The following is an 11,831-nucleotide window of genomic DNA, read 5'->3' as shown; positions in this document are numbered from 1 at the left end:
CCTTACTTGAATCTTAATATAGAGGCAGGTGCCCATTAAGATTAGCCATCCTTAGAGATTTGATTCCAAAGGGTTCAGGGAAAACTGTGCAATCAGTGGATTGCTTTACATATTAAACTAAAATTAGAATAATTTATAAGCTCTGGAATTCATTTGGGATGTCAATGGAGCCATTGCGGTTGTAAAGTACATATTTTTTTACAATGTATTTATTAAATTTATTTGCTACTCATCTATTTCAAAACAGCTCTGGGTGGCTCACAGCATTCAAAGCATTAAAATCGTAAAAGATAAATATTTCTAAAACAGTAAAAATGGAAATTACAATGAAAAATAGAATTATAGTCAAAAGAAGGGGAAGGAGGGAGCAGATGTGTGTGAGGGAGTGGGGGAGATTTTTAATTCATCAACCACCTCCAATGTGATGATTTATATCTTAGTATATCTTAGTATAGATTATGACTTATATTCAGTAAATCATTCCCTCATTATACAGGCCATGCCTTATGCAGGCATGTTTGGTCAACATATGAATTGAGGTTTTCTCTCTTAATACCAGTATAGGACTCTGAGTATTTTTGACTTGATCCCAGAAGTACCTAATAGGGAAACTGAAATTATGAAACTAGCAGTGAAGAAATACTTACTGGTCTGGTGTGAATCTCTAAGGTTTACAAATTGTGTTCAAAGCATATTATGTTTGGATGCACATGAATGAAGTATATGAGGGAATGATTACAATACATGCTTAATAGCCCATTTAACATTGCTTAGGAGAAAGTGATCCCATTACATCAGAAGCCTGGGTGGAGGGAAATGACAAATATTTGAGTCCAAGGAACAGAAGGTGAATTGCCTACTGGCATATACGTCTGGCAACAAGATCTGTTGGCTCCATAAAGCCATGTATTCCTTTTTCCATCCCTTTTTATATTTATCTTAGAGCCTGTAGATAACAAGGAAAAAGAAATTAATTTATGAGTCAAATTCTTAAGAACTACATTCTGAATATTTGAAAAATATTAAATTATGTACGAAGTTGAATTAATTATTTGTCTTTTGGCAATCTCATATGTAAGTTTGCATTGTACAATTTTAATCAACCTACTTTGGATCACTTTGAACAGTCTGAATTAGAGTAACAACTCATGTATGAAAATGTAAAATACCTAACATTCAGTGGATGGAGTAAACATCCCTCTGCACATGTACCATATCCTCTGGGTATTCAAACATGAAAGATCAAATCCATACATAAATTAAGTGGAGCCATTTGACATTTCAAACAATCTCCAGTTGCTTTGCCTTGTTACTTACCAGGGCATGACTAATTTAGAAAATAACCACAGATTATTAACTTGTTAGCTGAATTAATTGAAATGTTAATTTTTTTAAAAAAAGTTGTTTCCAACTCCATTGCATTTTGTTATACATTAAAAGATTAATGTGTTGAATCTATAGGTTTAATTAAAAGAATATTTTCCCTTTTCATGTGCTTTTAATAGTAGTGCTATACAACCCGTGACAGGTTGGGTCATCTTTTTTTTTCTATTTATAATATAGACTGGTATCATTTCTCCTCCCCTCACAACCCTCAGCAGATCCCCAAGTGAGGCCATCACCTGACCCATAGAATTGCCTGCCATTTTGCTGGGGGAATAACAGAATTACAAAGTTGGAAGGGACCTTGGAGGTCTTCTAGTCCAACCCCCTGCTCAGGCAGGAGACCCTATACCATTTCAGACACATGGTTGTGCAATCTCTAAGAGTAAGAGTAGCTTATAATCAAAAGAAAGAAAAGGAGGAGGGGAAATTGCTGCAAAAACAAATTAATTTCCCCATTTTTGAGCAATCATAACCTTTAGTAAGGCATTTGTCTCCATTAAAAGTTTGCGGTGACATTATCAAGTACCAAAATCTACACACATAGATTTTTTTTAGTGTTTGTGATGACCCAGGGTAGATACAAAACAAACACAGTCACAGAAAACAGGTGAAGCCCCTTTTATTCCTTCACTTTGCTTCCAAGCTCTGAATATCTTTGAGGGAAGACAAAAAAAACCTCCCACACAGTTACATGAAGAAGGAAAAAAGCAACACAAACCAGGCAAGATAAGGGCTGGAGGATGTCCACAGATAACACACACTGGAAAGGATGCCAAACTCAGAGAGGAACTATGAACTTGAGATATTTACATCCTTTGTTTCCAGCGTTTGCCACTATGTAGGTCCAAACTCTTATTCAGGTGTCACAGCTGCAGCCCATGAAGAGGATCAAGGCCCTCTCCTCCAGAGCAGAGCACGTCTCTCCCTGCTCCTCTCCTCCCTGCGTGCCCTAGGATGGATAGGGATGGGCCTGGGTCCTCCTCTGACTGCTCAGCCGGCCTCTGCCCTTCCCCAGCCTCCTCCACAACCTCCAGAGCCACACTTCTACTCCCTGTGGGCTGTTCCTCCTCTCCCTCAGAGTCAGTCTCCACCAGGGGCATGACAGTGTTCAACTGTTTAAAATGTACATCCTGCATATAATAAATTATAAATTTAAGGAAGGAAGGAGGAACAAAGGCACTGTGAGGAAAACTGCATCCCTGATCCCCATCCTAGCATGTCCCCAAGGCCCTCCTCCCTCCAGGGAGGAAGAATAATCAACCATTGACTACCAGTGACTCCCAGCCAGCCCTACTCACAACAGGTAACCATGTCAATCATTCCTCCTTCCCTTCTCACCCAATGCCATTAAGAGATTTCAAATGTATTTATTTATTTGTTAAATGTATTGGCCGCCTATCTTGCCGTTGGGCTACGCTAGGTGGTTTACAATAATAAAAAGGAAGAAAAATGAAAAGAATAGAAGAAAAATGATAGAACAATAACATAAACAATGATAAAGTAATCAGTGACGGAGAGCAGAGACCAAGGGAGAGGGGGGATAAAGTCTGCCATCAATCTAATGGCCTTGGTTCCAAAGCAGCCAACTGCTGTTCACCATCAAACCTTGTCACTAGCCAATTGGACATAGAGACCAGAGGGAGGTGGGAAAATGGGTGCAGCTGCACCCTTTGCTTCTTGCTTTGTGCCAGGCAACATACAGAATTCCGGAAAGTGTAGTAGGAAACGACTGATGTTTCATGAAATGGCTATAACTTTGCCATATTTCAACTCCATGTGAGCCATGGGGCCCAGATTTTGGACACTTTCTGTAAGTTACCCCATTTGAGGGATGTCGATTCAAAAATTGTTTCCCTATGGCGCACCATTTCACCCAACTAAAGGTTACAAACAAAGAGCCACAAGAGTTTTAGTAGTTTATGGATAAACGATGGTGATGAAAATTTGGTTCAAAAAGTAGAATTAATTTTTCCCAGCTTTGGGTTTCAAATAAAAACTAAGTTTACAATCTTAAAGGAATTTAACACATAACCAACTGGTTCTATGGATGCCCATACAGATAGTCTTTGACTGAAGACCATTCATTTGGTGGCTGTTCAAAGTTACAACACTGCTGAAAAAAAGAAGAAGACTTAGTCCTTGTACTTATGACCATCGCCAAGCCACCACAGTTACTCGATCAAAATTTGTACATTTGGCAACTGGCATGTATTTGTGATGGTTGCAGTACCTCAGAGTCACATGATCACCATTTTTGATCTTCCCAGCTGGTTTCCAACAAGCAAACTCAGTGGAAATTGCCTTAACAATCACATGATTCACTTAACAACCATGGTGATTCAGTTAATGACCATGGCAAAAAGGTGGTAAAATCCGGCGTCACTCACTCAAAGACTGCCTTGCTTCCTGTCCCAATTGTAGCTGTATGTTGAGGACTAGCTGTATTCACTTTTGGACTGGTTGAACATTTCAAATAGAAAAGAGGCATTAGAAGGTCATGCTTGACATGTTTCTCGCTGGTACTCAGAAGAGCAAATTTAGAGGAGAAGAATTCTAATTTAAGAAGACAGCAGGTCCCCACTTAATTTGAACTAATGCACTATGCCTCAAACAAAAAAGAAGAGCTAGAAACAAGACATGCTAAAGAATTTTACCTCGGATCCTTTGGGGAGCAAAATCAGATGTTCACACAGTCACGTCATATTTCTAGAAAGGACTGCAGAAAAAGCAGCTAACGGATGAAAAATCACAATCCTTCGTGTCCCCAACAAACCTATTTACAGTGGTATCTGAGAAAAAGACATTTCTTGGAGATCTGAAACCCTGGATTATTTATAAGAAATAAGTGTTAATTGAAAAATCCTAATACAGCTAATCCTTGATTTACAACAGTTCCTTTAGGGACCATTCGAAGTTACGATGGCTCTGAAAAATGTGGCTTATGACCATTTTTCATACTTATGACCATTGCAGGAATCAAAATCTAAATGCTTGGCAACTGACTCATATTTGTGAGGGTTCCAGTGTCCCAAGGTCATGTGATTTTCATGTGTCAATGGGAAAGCAGAGCATCAATGGGGAACCTAGATTCACATAACAACCAGGTTACTAATTTAACAACTGCACGGATTCACTTAACAAGTGTGACAAGAAAGGTCATAAAATGGGACAAAACTCACTTTACAAATGTTGTCACTTAACAACAGAAATTTTGCCCTCAATTGTGGTCATAAGTCGAGCACCACCTGTACGTACTCATCTAGGGCTTTATTGGTTGCAAAAACTACCCAAAACCTGGTGAAGAGTAACGTTTTGTGGCAGAAAATTTTCCATATAATCCATAGGATCCTTTTTCAGTCAGCGGTCTGGGATTTGAACATTTTTCAGCTATACATACATAAAAAGAATGAATGTGTTTGTTGTTTTCATTCCAGTTTAGGCATCTGTTATTGTAGTTGGGTTGTTCAACATATTCACAAATTTTGAGACCACAGTTTTTGCTATTTCTCTAAATTAATCCCATATCCAAAGTTCTTCCCCCAAACAATCATAGTTTCTTTAACTTGTTCTTCTGTCAACAGCTTATAAAGAAAATTTGTATAAGATGTTTTACAGGTGGCATTTCCCCCCGACAAGAATAGCAAGAATGTTCAAGAATAAATCCGAAAAATGTTGGAAATGTCATCAGATACCTGGCTCATATTACCATATGTGGTAGAGTTGTGCGGACGCTAGAAAATACTGGACCAAAATCCATATGTGGTTGGAAAAAATGACAAAAAAACATATAGATTTGAAACCAGAGATATTTTTATTGGGAATTTTACCTGATACATATAGCAAAGACTTGAAATACCTGATTGTAAATGTATTAACAGCAGCTAGGATTGTATCTGCTAAAAATTGGAAAAATGAGAAAACACCATCACAGGAGGAAATTATTAAGAAAATATTGGAATGTGCTGAAATGAGTAGATTGACATTTGAAATTAGAGAACAAGAGGATAAACAATTTTATAAAATTTGGGACCTTTTCTATCAATGGTTAGATAATAAAATACAATAATGAAATACGTAGAATTTTAGAAAATAATAAATATATAAAGATGGTGTTTTTTTCTTTTTTTAATGATATCTACAGAATGTTTTTAGGATAGATTTCGGAGGATTATATGAATTGTTATAAAATAAACTAAGTAAACTATGGTTATCTCGTAAAATATGAATGAATAAAATTATTGTCAAATGATTGATTAATAATGATACTAGGGTATTCAATTTTTGATTGATAATATGAGCTATTATGCAAGTAACTGTAACTGAAGACTACGAAATGGATGCACAAAAAATTTTGTAAACCAACCGGCACACTGCTTGTATATTTATGGAAGAAAGTTTGATGTTTTTATGTTTTGTTTGTTTATGTTTGTCTTTAAAAATCAATAAAATTTACAAAAAAAAAACCATATTCACAAATTCATTTTGTTGTCAGGCATGATCAAGATGGATTTGCATTTGTAATGTGCTGTGAGAGTAACCTTGGAGGACAGGCAGAAGAGATGCAGCCTGGACAACATTCTGATGAATTAAATCTTAAGTTCAAAGAAGTACTGAGATTGGAGAAAGCATCTCACAAGGCGCCCTCCCAAGTTCTCTGGAAAGTAACAGCGGGGAAGGGAGGGTGGAAGTTCTTTCAGATCTGCAAGATTCTGTTATTATAGCAAAAGCAGAGTCTACAACAAACTTGGCAACTTTAAGACTTGTGGACTTCATCTCCCAGAATTCCCCAGCCAGCTATGCTGTAGACCTCTGGACTACAAAGTGGAGGTAGTTTTGGTAGGAACAAACATTAATCTGCAACATGAACAATAGTCCTCATTTCCTTCCTTGGTGTACCTCTTTTATTGCCCTTATCCCTGGCAACACTAAGGGAGGGAAAAGAGGGCAGTGGAAGTTAGCTGCTGCATTTCTCAGCCATCTCTTCATGTTCTGCACCCATGAAATACGGAAGGGCAATTTGCTGATCAAATCTGTGAGCAATCTTCCATTTTGCCAGCCTAGCACATAGTTGATTGGTGGATCGACCAGAGATTGAAATGCCAGCAGATAATTTATACCCAGGAAAATGGTTACCATGTGAAAGCTGTGAAGGTCAGGTTGACTATGTGCAATTACTGTTTTGGTGCTTTCCGCTTGCTGCTGACGACGCAGCACTTCCAATGTAGTGCCAAGGCTGTATGCTGTTACTCAACAGCAAAACCGATCCGCTGTACTGAGCAGCAGGTTCAAATTTGGGAAGTTGATCATCCGTGAAGCAATAAGTGGAATGTACAATGTCTCTACAACAAAAGCGAGTAACTTGTGCTATGATTCCCTAAGTTGTGGATTGCTATATAATTATTTCAAATGTATATTGATGGCCCAACACCAAAGGGCAGTGGACGGTTCAGCGATCTGTTTATGGAGTGGAGGATGTATCATTTCAAATGCCGATCGTGGTTCAATGATTTGGTGCCTGCTATTTGTGTGTAACACCGCAGGGAGAAAAGTGGCACCTTCCATTAAAAATGCTACTCTGTTGTAGGTCATAATTAACAAAACCGCTGGCAATTTTAGAAGCAAGCCAAAGGCCCTCTAAGTCAAGCTGAGTTCAGATACTGAAAGAAAAAAATATATTCTAGAAGACCATGGTTACATGCAAAGCATTTGAAAGTGAAACTTTATCAAACAGATATGAGCCAGGTTATTTTTTTTGAAGCTTTAAAGCAATTGCGACCTCAGGAAAGCTTGCTCTATCTATCTATCTATCTATCTATCTATCTATCTATCTATCTATCTATCTATCTATCTATCTATCTATCTATCTATCTATCATCTATTATCTATTGTTTATTAAATTTATAAGCTCTCCCCATCTCACTCTGAAGTGACTTTGCGTGGCTTACAACATGGTGAAAGCAAATGTGAAAAACACTGAATGTTAAGGGGGACAAACATAAAATAAGTCAAAAACCAAAATACAGCAGGGTGGGATCTCCTTCCTAGTCCACAAACCATCTCCAACATGGAACACTCGGATCGGAGCTCCAGGCCCCATTTGCAGCGCCAAGTTTTCAGGCCCTCACAGAAGGTCAAGAGGATGAGGCGGATCTCGTCTCGAGGGGCACACTGTTCCACAGAGTGAGAGCCACACAGCAGGAAAGATCATTCTCCTGGGCCCTGACAGCTGGAATGCATTGAACAATGGAACAAGTGGGGCAGGCCAAGCCCATTGGAGTGAGATGGTTCTTCAGATAGCCTGGAGCTATGCCATAAAGCAGACGTCCCCAACCTTTTTGACATTTAGGGGAAGGTTTGTGAAAAATAATTTTTCCACGGATCGGGGGGGGGAGGATGGGCGGATGGTTTCAGTTTCCCTAACTCACCTGCCACTCACCTCCAGCTGTGCTCAGTTCCTAACAGGCCAAAGATCAGTCCGTGACTTGGGGGTTGGGGACCTCTGCCACAAAGGGCTTTAAAGGTACTGATAAACAACTTGAATCAGATCTGAAAGCAAACGAACAGCTAGTGCAGCTCATGACAGCAATAGCACTTAGCTACAGGTAGTCCTCAACTTACGGCCACAATTGAGCACCAAAATTTCTGTTGTTAAGTGAGGCATTTGTTAAGTGAGCTTTGCCCCATTTTACAACCTTCCTTGGCTCAGTCGTTAAGTGAATCACTGCAGCTGATAAGTTAGTAACCTGGTTAAGTGAATCTGGCTTCCCCATTGACTTTGTGCCGGTCGGAAGGACACAAAAGAGGATCACATGATTTGGGACACAGCAACTGTCATAAATATGAACCAGTTGCCAAGCATCTGAATTTTGACCACATGATCGTGGGGATTCTACCAAGGTTTTTTTTTTAACTGTGAAAAATAATCATAAGTCAGTTATTTTGTTATTCTGTTGTAACTTTGAATGGTCACTGAGTGAACTGTTGTAAGTCAATGATGACCTGTATACAATTGCATTATGCTTAACAGCACTTTCTGGATCGGGGTGTCAAACTCGATTTCATTGAAGGCCGCATCAGGATTGTATTTTACCTCGGAGGGCCAGAGTGGGCGTGGCCAGAGTGGGTGTGGTCATCACTCGTGTCAGGGGTGCCTGTGGTGGCCCGAGACCTCTGCCAGAGAAAACAGGCTCCTGAGCTCCATTTTTGGCTGCAACGGCCTCCTGTAAGTAACCCTCTGCCAATGAAAACAGAGCTCAAGAGGGCTGTGTGCAGCCCACCCAAGTTCTGTTTTTGCTGGCAGAGGCACCGCAGGCCAGTCTTTCGCCATTTCCAGGGTGGCCCTGTGGGCCAGATCTAATCACCCCACGGGCCGGATCTGGCCCCCGGGCCTTGAGTTTGACACCCCTGCTCTGGATGGTTTACAGAGTCAGCCTATTGCCCCCAACAATCTGGGTCCTCATTTTACCCACCTCAGAAGGATGGAAGGCTGAGTCAACTTTGAGCCGTCAGGATTGAACTCCAATCCTGCAACACTGAATTCTAACCACTGCACCACCAGGCCTCCTGAACATTGGTGTTACATGGACCACCTAAAACTGTCTGCGCAGCTGCATTCTGTGTCAGCTGTACCTTCCAAATACCCTTCAAAAGTACCACCACGCAGAGCCCAAACGTGAGATGGCCAGGGCGTAAGTGACTGAGCACGAGACTCACGATCCAGGAAAGGGCGCAACTGGACCACAACACAAAGTTGTGCAAAAGCCTTCCTACCCATGACTGCTCCCTGCTCTTTGAGCAGGAGTTGTGCGTTTAAATGATCCCAAAGTCGGGCACTAAAAACTGAGTGCAATCGCTTCAAAGGTTATTTCTGGCTATCTCTGGTTAAGTCTAGAAAACACAATCACTAGGATAGGTCTGCCAGCAAAACAAAGCAACTGTGCATGCAACAGACAGGGGCAAACAGATGGGGGGAGAGTTGAAAGCAACTCTGTGCTGGGGAATGCCGATATTTTAAAGCTGAAGAGGAATATTTTGCTTGCATTGTGTTATTTTTTTTTGAAAAGCGCCACTTTTGAACACTTGGCTTAGCCCTACTATTTGGAATTGAGAAGGAAGTTACCTTTGAACTGTAGGCATCATATAATAATTCTTTAGAAAATCGATAGATCTCACTGATTCTGGCAAGGATTAGACAAATGGATGGGTTGCACAACACACTGACAGGATTCACCTTTAGTTTTACCTTGGCTCTCCTCACTAAGTTAGTTCTTCAACAGAACTAACTTAGATGCCACTGATTTGAGTGGATTGATTCTAACCAGAATTAAATTGGATTGGGCATCCCTGGTGACCACAAATACACCCCCCCCCCCAAATTGGCATCCGCTTTAGAATCATAGCCAAAGAAGAAGCCATTTAACTCTCCTTGAGTCTAAACTTCTGCTGAAGGCAGGAATCTGAATTCCAGCATCCTTGACAGATGGCTGTCTGCAGGGGTGGGATTCAAATTTCCTAACAACTGGTTCTGTGGGCGTGGCCTAATTTGTGGGTGTGGCTTGGTGGTCATGTGACTGAGGTGGGAGTGGCTTGCTGATATGGCGTGGCTACGTGGTCATGTGACTGGGGTGGGTGTGGCTATGTGGTCGTGTGACTGGGGTGGGCGTGGCTACATGGTCATGTGACTGGGGTGGGTGTGGCCTTGTGGCTGGCAACCCAAATTTAAGTGGTCTTCACTTAATGACCAGGTGCTTGCTTAGTGCCAATTTCTTAGCAAGTGCTTTTGCCAGTTTCCAAGGCCTGGGAGTGGTACTCACTTAATGACCAGGTGCTCGCTTAGTGGCCAATTTCTTAGCAAGTGCTTTTTGCCAGTTTCCAAGGCCTGGGGAGGCCCTGGCAAGGCCCAGGCAGGTGGCCATCTGGCTGGCAACCCAAATTTAAGTGGTACTCACTTAATGACTAGGTGCTCACTTAGTGGCCAATTGTTTAGCTTGATATAAGGATTTATGCACATTGGAAAGGAAAGACTGCAGAGATTGTGCACAAGTGATTTGTACCAACCAACACACTATATAACTGAAGATGGTTTATGTTTATGTTTTTGTTTATGTTAAAAAAAACACTTTTATTTAAAAAATTTCATTTATGTATGCATGCAACTTCTTGTTACGTTGATGTTGCTATATATTGACTTAAGCAGAAACAGATAATGTATAACATCAACGTAACAAGAAGTTGCCTGTCTCCCTTTTGGTAAGTTGCCTTTTTATTTATGTATTTAATCATAAAAACAAAACAGATACTAAAGGAATAAATAAACACATAAATAAAAAATATTTTACTATTCATCTTGATGTTTCTTTAAGCAAAGAAGAAACATTAAGATGAATAGTAAAATAATTTTTATTTATGTGTTTATTTCTTTGGTATCTGTTTTGTTTTTATGATTAATAAAAACAAAAACAGATAGTAAAAAAATATATAAATACATAAATAAAGAAAAGCAATTTACGAAAAGGGAGACAGGCAACTTCTTGTTACATTTAGCAACATCAGTGTAACAAGAACCCTAACCGTAACCCTAACCCTAACCCTAACCCTTAATCATAAAAACAAAACAGATACTAAAGAAATAAATAAACACATAAATAAAAATTATTTTACTATTCGGTTTTTGGCCCATAGGAGAGGCGGAGAGGGGCGGGGCCAAGCAGGGGTCAGTTTTACCAGTTCTTAGAACTACCGGTGACATTAACAACCGGTTCTATAGAACTGGTGCGAACCGGTAGAAACCCACCGCTGGCTGTCTGGCTTCCCCATGAATACTTTGAGTGAAAGGAGCCCATCACTTCTCTAGATAACTGGTTTTACTGTTAAACTGCTCTCTCTCTTAGAAAGTCTTTTCTTACCTTCAGATAGAATCTGAAATCCATTATTTCATGCCCTGCACTCCAGAATGAGAGAGAACAGGTCTTGACCTTCTGCTGTGTGACATACTTCTTGGGTATTTGAAGGGGCCTCTGATACTTCCTCTCCGTTGTCTTTCCGCAAGAGGCCCAACACATCTTCAAAGGGCTGCTTTTCTTGTCCTTCTGTCCTTCTTCAGTTGCCTTACTCCGAAAGTACTCCAGCTTCTCTGAAGTCTTCTTAACATGTAGTGCCCAGAAGTGGACAGAGTAGCCTTCGTACTGCCTGATCCACAAAGAATAGAATAATGAAATTATGTTGTCCTTGGAAACTATACTTCAGTTGAAGCAGCCCATAATTACATTTGCCTTGGCATCACGCTGCTGGGCCACATTCTTTTCAATAGGCTATTGTTCTGAGCTTTTTCACATGTATTCTTTTTCAGACCAACCTGTTCTGACCTAGGCTTCACAAAATCACAAAGCAGACTCCTTGTCCTGACAATACCCCTTTTTATTAGGCTAATGTGAATTCCTACCATT

General features: G+C 40.2%; 1 long non-coding RNA gene across 1 annotated transcript; it reads right to left on the bottom strand.

The window, feature by feature from the left end:
- Nucleotides 1-255: 255 nt before the first annotated feature.
- Nucleotides 256-11,516, bottom strand: LOC148133016 (uncharacterized). The gene is made up of 3 exons (XR_015747034.1): nt 11,292-11,516; nt 4,041-4,159; nt 256-946 (listed from the first exon to the last, which is right to left on the bottom strand). It is a non-coding gene; the product is annotated as an uncharacterized LOC148133016 (long non-coding RNA).
- Between the last annotated feature and the right edge of the window lie 315 nt (nt 11,517-11,831).

This window comes from Notechis scutatus, chromosome 1 (assembly GCF_049901735.1).
Source record: "Notechis scutatus isolate UNSWTSFEM ecotype Mainland chromosome 1, rNotScu1.2, whole genome shotgun sequence".
Classification (NCBI taxonomy): domain Eukaryota; kingdom Metazoa; phylum Chordata; class Lepidosauria; order Squamata; family Elapidae; genus Notechis; species Notechis scutatus.
The sequence above is the reverse complement of the archived record's forward strand: the minus strand, read 5'-3'. Positions and strand labels throughout refer to the sequence as shown.